This window comes from Mobula birostris, chromosome 5 (genome assembly GCF_030028105.1).
Source record: "Mobula birostris isolate sMobBir1 chromosome 5, sMobBir1.hap1, whole genome shotgun sequence".
In the NCBI taxonomy this organism is placed as follows: domain Eukaryota; kingdom Metazoa; phylum Chordata; class Chondrichthyes; order Myliobatiformes; family Myliobatidae; genus Mobula; species Mobula birostris.
Window position 1 is genome coordinate 83,446,824 of NC_092374.1, and position 9,807 is coordinate 83,456,630.

Genomic DNA, 9,807 nt, shown 5'->3' on the forward strand with positions numbered 1-9,807 from the left:
GGGCTGGAAGGTGCTACTCCACGCTGTATGTCAATAAATAAAAACTAATTATCACTAAATTATAATTATGACATGTGTTACTTTGAGGCAGCAGTACCTAAAATAAACAATTGCAAAAGTAGCGAGGAAGTGTTCAGTTGCCCGATGACGAGGAAAAATAAACTGTTCCTAAAACGCTGAGACTGTCTTGAGGCTCCTTGCTAATTTTAGTAATAAGGGCATGTCTGGGTGATGGGGGTCCTTAATGATGGGCCTTTTAATTATATTCTGGAGTTAGGATACATTTGCAACATACTAACTTTAGCAACCGTGTAGATTAAATTTAAAATATAGTCCTGGACAAATTTCCTGTTGCTGTGGACAGCAATTAAAATAAAAACCAGACAATGCTGACTAACATTCGTTGGGGGTGTGAAAACTATATGTAATTCAAAGTAAGCATTGTAGATACATTGTAAATATAGAATTGGCCTTTGATCTTCAGCATATAAATAATAACAGACCATGGATTTGCGTCTTGGAAAGTTTCCAGGACGCAGGCCTGGGCAAGGTTGTATGGAAGACTGGCAGTTGCCTATGCTGCAAGTCTCCCCTCTCCATGCCACTAATGTTGTCTAAGGGAAGGGCATTAGGGCCGATACAGCTTGGCACCGGTGTCGTCGCAGAGCAATGTGTGGTTAAGTGCCTTGCTCAAGGACACAACACGCTGCTTCAGCTGAGGCTCGAACTAGCGACCTTCTGATCACATGACCGATGCCTTAACCACTTGGCCACACGCCAACACACCAGCATATAAAATGTCATGTAATATTGGGCCAAAAGGTCTCTTCCTCCAGAGTGCCTCATTTTGTTGAATAAAACACTTATATATCCACTAACTTCAGTGTTTCTCGAGTGACTTTGTTCACATTACAACAGACCCCGGGAAAAGACTTAAGAATTCACCCTATCTATTCCCCTCATGATTTTACATACCCTTGTAAGGTCACCTGCCGTAAGGGCAGCAATGGTAATGGCAAACGACTTCTGTAGAAATATTTGCTAATAACAATACGTATCACACAGCAAATAAACTAAAAAGTCCCCCCCATTGCTCTAAACTCCTGCCTTCTAAACGATTCTCTGCAACTCTGCAGATCCTGCAACATTCCTGATATTTCTCATAAATCAGAAGTCTATAGTGAATTTGGAATTGACTGCAATATCCAGACAGAGCAAGCAGTGTGTATTTGTTTTAATGAACAGAAAATAACAACAGACTCCGGGATTTGGGCTTCAGCAGTCTTTCTAGTACAAAGCTGTGACTATTCCAATCGCAAGTCCTCTCATCTGCTCCCCACTTGAGAAACTGTGCTGTGAACACAAGGTAACAGGTTACTGTTTAGTGTTTATTTAGAGATACAACATGGAATAGGCACTTCCGGCCCAACGAGCAGAGCCAGATTTTACCCTGGTGTAATCACAGGACAGACCATACAGTTCATCTTTGGACTGTGGGAGGAAACCCACGCCGTCACAGGGATCCTTACAGACGACACTGGACTTGAACTGTGGAATGCCCCGAGCTGTAACAGCATCACACTAATGGCTACACCATCATGGCACCCATGTCTGTAGCCAACATGGAACATCTTAAAGAATGGGACAGCATCTTTGCTATCCTGGACATCCTTTGGCAGCACAGTCGACATCCCAGCACAGACAACAGTACAGGCTCTGCTACAGAGAGAACAGCACCATCACCCACAGGGAAAGGGGGAGCTCAGCAGAGACCCGCACACCTTTGGGATGAGGGAGGAAACCAAAGCTGTTAGCACAGTGCTGGTGACCGGAGTTCAATTCCCACCGCTGCCTGTAAGGAGTTTTGTACTTTCTCCCTGTGACCGTGTGGGGTCTCCTCCAGGAGCTCCCACTTCCCCCCACTTTCCAAAGACACAAGGCATAGTAGGTTAATTGGTTAGACGTGTATAATTAGGAAGCACGGGCTCCTTGGCTAAAGGAGACTGTGCAAACTCCACACAAGGCCAGAATCTGACCCTGGTCTCTCGCACTGCAAGGCATTTAACAGAAAGGTGCGGAAGAGGTTTGCCAAGGTGCTGCCTGGTTGAGAGGGCATCTGCTACCACAAAAGGTTGGATAAACTTGGATTGTCTTCTCTGTAGCAGCAGAGCCTAAGGGGAGATCTGATAGAGAGATTATGGGAGTATCCGTTTCCCAGGGTTGAAATGTCTAGTACTTGACGGCACTGAAGGTGAGAGGGGGTCGGTTCAAAGAGGATGTGAGGGGTAAGTTTTTCCTACTCAAGAGACAGGTAGGTGCCCGGAATGCGCTGTCTGGTATGGTGGTAGAGGCAAACACATTAGACTATGAAGAGACATTTGGACAGGCACGTGGATGCAAGGAAGATGGAGGGATAGGGACATGGTGTGGGTAGGAGAGATTAGTGTTTGGGTGTTTTTGATTGGCTTTTTAGCTGGTTCAGCACAACACTGTTGAGCCAAATGGCCACATTTCCACCAATGCACCGCAGATCCAAGCCCTCACCCACACATTTACAGCATCCATTTAACCCGACCCTACATGCAGTTGGGATGGGGGTGGATACCCAACAGAAACTCAAATGGTCACAGTGAGAACATGCAGACTCCCCCCATCCCACATACACAGTTCTACCAGAGAACAGCTGTGTCAGTGACATTTCTCTCCACTTCAGAGACCCCTTCCCGCCGACAACACCCCAGGTAACCACCTCGCCCGGCTCAGCATTTGTCCCAGGAATTTTTGGCACAGAGGGGTCACAGGTCAGACCGCCACTGCTTCCTTGTCCGGGCTTGTGTGTCGCTCTGAGCCACAACTGGCAAACACCTTGTCACGGAGAGGGGCAAGTGTCGTGTCAGTGGCTGCAGCAGGACGGAACGCAGCAATACACCCAGCCATACCTGGAGCAGGTGCGCTATCAGTCACTTCCCCATCTCAGCCTCCACCTTCAATACACAACCTGCAGAGGAAAGTCACACAATTCAGCCCTCAGACAGTGATGCACTCCCACACATGGTCACAGGGAGAACATACAACCCCCCCCCCGCCACACACACACAGAAAGGAGGAGTTCAGCAGAAGACCTTTGGGATGAGGGAAGAAACCGAAGCTGTTAGCAGAGTGCTGTTACAGCACCGGTGACACGGGTTCAATTCCCACCATTTTCTGTAAATATAGAGATTGTACGTTCTCCCTGTGACCGCGTGAAGTCTCCTCCAGGAGCTCCTGTTTCCTCCCACTTTTCAGACGTGCTCCTTGGGCCAAAGGAGACTGTTACTGTGGAGACTGTGCAAACTCCACGCAAGGCCAGAATCTGATGCTGGTCTCTGGCGCTGCAAGGCATTTATGGTCTCTGGTGCTGCAAGGCATTTAACAGAAAGGTGCAGAAGAGGTTTGCCAAGGTGCTGCCTGGTTGAGAGGGCATGTGCTACCACAAAAGGTTGGATAAACTTGGATTGTCTTCTCTGTAGCAGCAGAGCCTAAGGGGAGATCTGATAAAGGTTTACAAGATTATAAGAGGTATAGATAGAGTAGACCAAGAGCATCTTTTTCCCAAGGTAGAAATGTCTAATACCAGACGGCATTGAAGGTGAGAGGGGGATGTAAGATCTTTTTTATCTACTCAGAGTGGTAGTTGTCTGGAATGCACTGCCTATAGCGATGGTACAGGCAAACACATTAGAGGCTTTGAAGAGACGTTTGGATAGGCACATGGATGTAAGGAAGATGAAGGGATATGGACATTATGTAGATAGGGGGGTTTAGTGTTTGGGTGTTTTTGATTGGCTTTTTATCTGGTTCAGCACAGCATTGTGGGCCAAATGGCCCATCCCTACGCAGTGCTGTTCTATGAAGACCCTTCGGCCCAGTGAATCTGTGCTAACCATTAATCATCCGTTTCCTCCAATCACATTTTACTCTCGTCACGTTCCCACCAACACACCGCAGATCCAAACCCTCACCCACATACTTACAACGTCCAATTACCCCGACCCTACACATAGTTGGGATGGGGGTGGATACCCAACAGAAACTCAAATGGTCACAGTGAGAACATACAGACTCCCCCCATCCCACATACACAGTTCTACCAGAGAACAGCTGTGTCAGTGACATTTCTCTCCACTTCAGAGACCCCTTCCCGCCGACAACACCCCAGGTAACCACCTCGCCCGGCTCAGCATTTGTCCCGGGAATTTTTGGCACAGAGGGGTCACAGGTCAGACCGCCACTGCTTCCTTGTCCGGGCTTGTGTGTCGCTCTGAGCCACAACTGGCAAACACCTTGTCACGGAGAGGGGCAAGTGTCGTGTCAGTGGCTGCAGCAGGATGAAATGTGACCATACATACCTGCAGCAACGCCGCCAACGTCAGACTGAAGACACTTTCCCATCTCAGCCTCCACCTTCACAGACACCCTGCAGAGGAAAGTCACACAATTCAGCCCTCAGACACGGAGTGAAGCACGCCCACCCCCCCGGGCAGGCACGATCACATCTGTGTACATTGTCACAGTGAACACTTTCACTGCAAGATGCAGCAAAAAGCTGCCCAAACACTTCAATCATTCCCGGTGCAGACGAGGCTCTCAGAGGCAGAGATTCAGCATAGAAATGTCTCAGACAAAGTCCTCACTGACGCACTTACACATACTTTCTATTCACACCCCTCCCCTCCATTCTCATCACATCCTACCCCTCAGCCACACACTAGGGGACTCTTTTACACATTGTTGGGACATTGCGGGAAAGCAGAGCACCCGAGGGAAACCCACACTGCCACCGGGAGAAAGTGTAAACTTTGAGGCTTTAAGGCACTGGCGAGGCCTCACTTGGAGTATTGTGAGCAGTTTTGGGCCCGTTATCTAAAAAAGATGCACTGTCGTGAGGGAGGGTTCAGAAGAGGGTCACAGGAATGATTCCAGGAATAAAAAGCATTACTATTTGGGCACTGATTGATGGCCCTGGACCTGTACTCACTGGAATTCAGAAGAATGTTGAAAGGCCTCGATAGTCAATGTTCAGAGGATGTTTCCTATGATGGGAGTGTGTAAGAGCAAAGGGTACAGCTTCATAATAGAGGGACATCCTTTTAGAATGGAGATGGGGAGGAATTTCTTTAGCCAGCGTGACTAATCTATGAATTTTGTTGCCAGCTATGAAGGCCAGGTCTTTGGGTATATTTAGAAAGAGGTTGATAGGCTCCTCATTAGACAGGGCATGAAGGGATAAGGGGAGAAGGCAGGAAATTGGGGCCAAGAGGGAAAAAGGATCAGCCATAATGAAATGGCAGAGCAGACTCAATGTGCCAAATGGCAAAACTCTGGCTCCTATACCTTAAGGAAACTCCACGCACATGGATGACTCAGCTCAGGATGGAACCTGGGTCTTCCAGAACTTGAGGCATCGCTACCCACTGTGCAGAACCACACCTATCAGGGAACTGACCCACATTCAGCAAATAGGACTCCATGGAAACACCCTTCTAATCCTCTGATATACAGTCTCAGTGTATACCAGACCACTCGACAAAGAACATCCGCTCCAAGGACCTGGTTTGCAAGCCTCCAAGCTTTGTAGCAGGTTCATTATGTGCCAACCACCCCCACCCCACCCATTTCCCTCAAGAACCACAGATGATGATTAACCTGCGCTACAGCAAGATCAGGAATAAACTCCCGGTCAATGTGAGCCTACACTCCACTCTCCCCGTATTACAGATCACAGAAAGGTCGACACATCTGCCGACTCCGGGTAAAACATTCTGTTGAATAGCCCTGACATTTCACCTCACATCACCAGTGACACAGGTTCCAATCAGTCCTTGAGCACATCTCTGTACAGAGGTGGTACTCATCCTGTGACCACATGCCCCCAACCACCCCCCCAGGTGCTCCAGTTCCTCCAGTGGGATCATAAGAGAATAAAAAAAATGTTTGCTGAAGGGTTGGCTGGTGGTTAGCACATACTCGATGGCCCGAAGGGCTTGCTTCTTTGCTGCACCCCTGCATGATCAATACCCAGAGCACACGGTTCCTGCCACTTCTAATCAGCTCCAATGACAACAGCGCCCACTCAGCATTTGTCCCAGGAATTTTTGGCACAGAGGGGTCACAGGTCAGACCGCCACTGCTTCCTTGTCCGGGCTTGTGTGTCGCTCTGAGCCACAACTGGCAAACACCTTGTCACGGAGAGGGGCAAGTGTCGTGTCAGTGGCTGCAGCAGGATGAAATGTGACCATACATACCTGCAGCAACGCCGCCAACGTCAGACTCAAGACACTTTCCCATCTCAGCCTCCACCTTCACAGACACCCTGCAGAGGAAAGTCATACAATTCAGCCCCTCCGGCAGAGTGAAGCACTCACTCCCTGCCCACCCACCCCAGGACAGATGGGATTAGATCAGCATATGTTATCACGGTGAACACTTGGCACTTGTCCTGTGATGCATCCACTACTTTTTGTCACCTTGCGATGACAAAACACTTCAAAGATTCCCAGTGCACAGACGAGGTTCTCGGGAGTACAGATACTACATGGAAACGCCTCGGACAATGTCTAAACTGATCATCAATCACACACTTCTAATCAGCTCCAACAATAAGAGCGCCCACTAAGCACTTGTCCCGGAAAATTTTGGCACAGAGGGGTCACAGGTCAGACCGCCACTGCTTCCTCATCCGGGCTTGTGTGTCGCTCTGAGCCACAACTGGCGAACACCTTGCCATGGAGAGGGGCAAGTGTCGTGTCAATGGCTGCAGCAGGACAGAACGCAGCAATACATACAACTGTACCTGGGGATGCAGTGAGAAGGTGCTCGGGTACTTCAAACGTTCCCAGACAGGGTTCTCAGAAGCCGTGGTCCTGAAAAGGTCAAGTCACACAATTCAGCACTTGGAAAACTTCATACAGTCGCAGTGCATCGCAGACCTTCCTGACTGAGAACAGCATGGGGGACGGGTTAGATGTTCTGGTTGCTGTTTGCACGACGTGATGTTCTGTGTGTGGGTGAGGTTTAACATTTCTTGGAATTGTTTCTGTGGTGGTCTTTGTTTCGTGGCTGTCTGGAGAAGACGAGTCTCAGGGTTGTACACTGCATACGTACTTTGATAAACTAAGCAACGTGGCTCCAAGTTTGCAAGGCTTGTAGCCGGTTCATTCAGGTACAAGCCCTTCATTTCACCCAGAGGCAGCAGACCATTCCCGCCTGCTCAGGACAGAGCAGACCCCCAAAAACACAACAGAAGATTGTGTGTTAACGGGTTACTTCAGAAAGATCAAGAGAAAACTTCTGGTTGATGGGAATCTACAGTTCATGCTCCCTGTATTACAGATCACAGAAAGGGCTACACATCTCTGCCAGTAACTGGCACAATACTTTAGTTAGCCCCAACATTTCACTGGGATGCTGGCTGGTTTAGAAGGCAAGTACCATTATGGGAGGCTGGATAAACTTGGGCTGTTTTCTCTGGAGTGTCGGAGGCTGAGGGGAGATCTGATAGAGGTTTATAAGATTATGAGAGGCATAGGTAAAGTAGACAGAGAGTATCTGTTTCCCAGGGTTGAAATGTCTGACACCAGAGGACATGCATTGAAGGTGAGAGGGGGTAGGTTCAAATGGGGATGTGAGAGGTAAGCTTTTTACTCAGTGAGTGGCAGATGCCAGGAATGTGCTGCCTGGTACGATGGGCGAGGCAAATACATTAGAGGCTTTTAAGAAACATTTGGAAGGGCTCACGGATGTGAGGACGATGGAGGGATTAGCGTTTGGGTGTTTTTGATCTGATTTTTAGTTGGTTCGGCACAGCACTATGGGTCGAGGGGCCTGTTCCTGTGCTGTACTCTTCTGTGTTCACCTCACAGCACGCATCAGCACACATACTAAGAGTTGGAGAAACTCAGCAGGTCAGGCAGCATCTGAGACCCTGCGTTCGCCAGGCCCGAAATATCAGCTGTTCATTCCCTCAGCTAGGCTGCTGTAACATCTTGCATGTGTTACATGAAACATAACAGTACAGGCCCTTCAGACACGAAGTTGTGCCAACCTAACCCTTCCCTTCAACATAGCCCTCCATTTTCTATCATCCACGTGGCTCTCTCTTAAATGCTCCTAATGTACGGGCCTCAACCAGCAGACCCCAGCAGAGCCTTCCGCCACTCTGCCTGACCTCCCCTCTCCTCAATCACCTTAAAATTATGCCCCTTGGAATAGCCATTTTCTCAGAATTCAGAAGGGGGATCTCACTGAAACCCCCTGGACACTGAAAGGCCAGGACAGAACGGAGGGAAGGGAGAGCCCAAGAATCGAGGGCACAACCTCAGATTAAAGGGACACCCCCTTTAGAACTGAGATGAGCCAGTGACAAATTTGCAGTGGAGGCCAAATCAAGGCAGAGATCGATAGGTTCCTGATTTGAAAGGTTAACAAGCAGAGGTAAGAGAATGGGTTTTTAAAAAACAGCCCAGACTGAAGACGACAGGGAACCACACAATGGTGTGGATGGACACAGTTTATGGTATGCAGTCAGGCATTCACAGCCATGAAACTATAGTCACTGAAAAGTAGAGGACAGGAGGGGGCCATTCAGCCCATCTGGTCAGTGCCGAACCATTTAAACTGCCTCCCCCCCACACCACCTCCCCTGGCAGCACGTTCCAAATTCAACCAGTCATCTCACTAAAACAAAACTTACCCCTCACATGAAAGAACCAGCCACTCAAAGATCTCAGCAGGTCGGGTAGCATCTGTGGACGATCGGGACCCTTCATGGGGACTTTTGGTTCTTGAATCCTTTTTAAACTTCTCCCTGGCACCTTAAGAGTACTGCCCTCTTTGTCTCTACAATGCAGGGGAAAAGAGATTCTATTAACCCTATCAATGCATTTCATAACCCTGTAAACTTCTAAATTTCAAAGTAAATATTATTATCAACGTACCTATATCTCACCATATACAATCTGAGATTGATTTTCTTGCAGGCTTACTCAGCAAATCTATAGAATAGTAACTATAACAGGATCAATGCTGGAGGAACTCAGCAGGTCTGGCATGAATAGACAATATTTCAGGCCGAGACTCTTCTTCAGGATTAGAAAGGAAGGGGTGAAGATGCCAGGATAAAAAGGTGGTGGGAGGGAGGGGAAGGAGGATAGCTGGAAGGTGATGGGTGAGGTGAGGAGGGCTGGAGAGGAAGGAATGTGATTTGGAGAGGAGAGCCACCCATAGGAGGAGGAGGAGAGGGCCCGGGGGAGGTGAAGGGCAGGTGAGAAGAGGCCGAGTGGGGAATAGGAGAGGGGAGGGATTTTTTTTACTGGAGTGAGAAATGGATATTAATGCCATCAGGTTGGAGACCCAGACGGAATACAAGGTGTTGCTCCTCCACCCTGAAGGTGCCCGTGGCCCGGCATGCAGAACAGTCTTCCCACTTTAGCTCAGTACGCGTGATATTAACACCAACTCCTTTCAGTCTGTCCGCATAACTAGGGCCCTCTGATACAGGCACTCTCTCCAGTGTGTTCAGTATATTTAACGATAGTGGACTCATCACAGACAATCTCCACACACTGCAGTGAGAAATTCTTCTTTAAATGCAAAGCGCCCTTTTACATTTTCTCGCTGGCTTACCGAGGGGTGTTGTAGGCGTCCTGCCCTGCTCCGTGCAGTCCGACAGAGAGCTTTAGGGTGGCGGATGGCGGTAGATTTCGAACGGGACCTCGCGGCCCGGTAATGCACCGCAGCTGCAGCGCGGAGACGGAGAGAGAGGAAGCG

The 9,807-nt window shown here is 48.8% G+C and overlaps 1 long non-coding RNA gene across 1 annotated transcript; it reads right to left on the minus strand.

The window, feature by feature from the left end:
* Positions 1-1,219: 1,219 nt before the first annotated feature.
* On the minus strand, positions 1,220-9,807 carry LOC140197808 (uncharacterized). Its single transcript, XR_011886029.1, has 7 exons — positions 9,664-9,807; positions 8,732-8,877; positions 6,833-6,902; positions 6,285-6,352; positions 4,389-4,456; positions 2,940-2,998; positions 1,220-1,353 (listed from the first exon to the last, which is right to left on the minus strand). It is a non-coding gene; the product is annotated as an uncharacterized lncRNA (long non-coding RNA).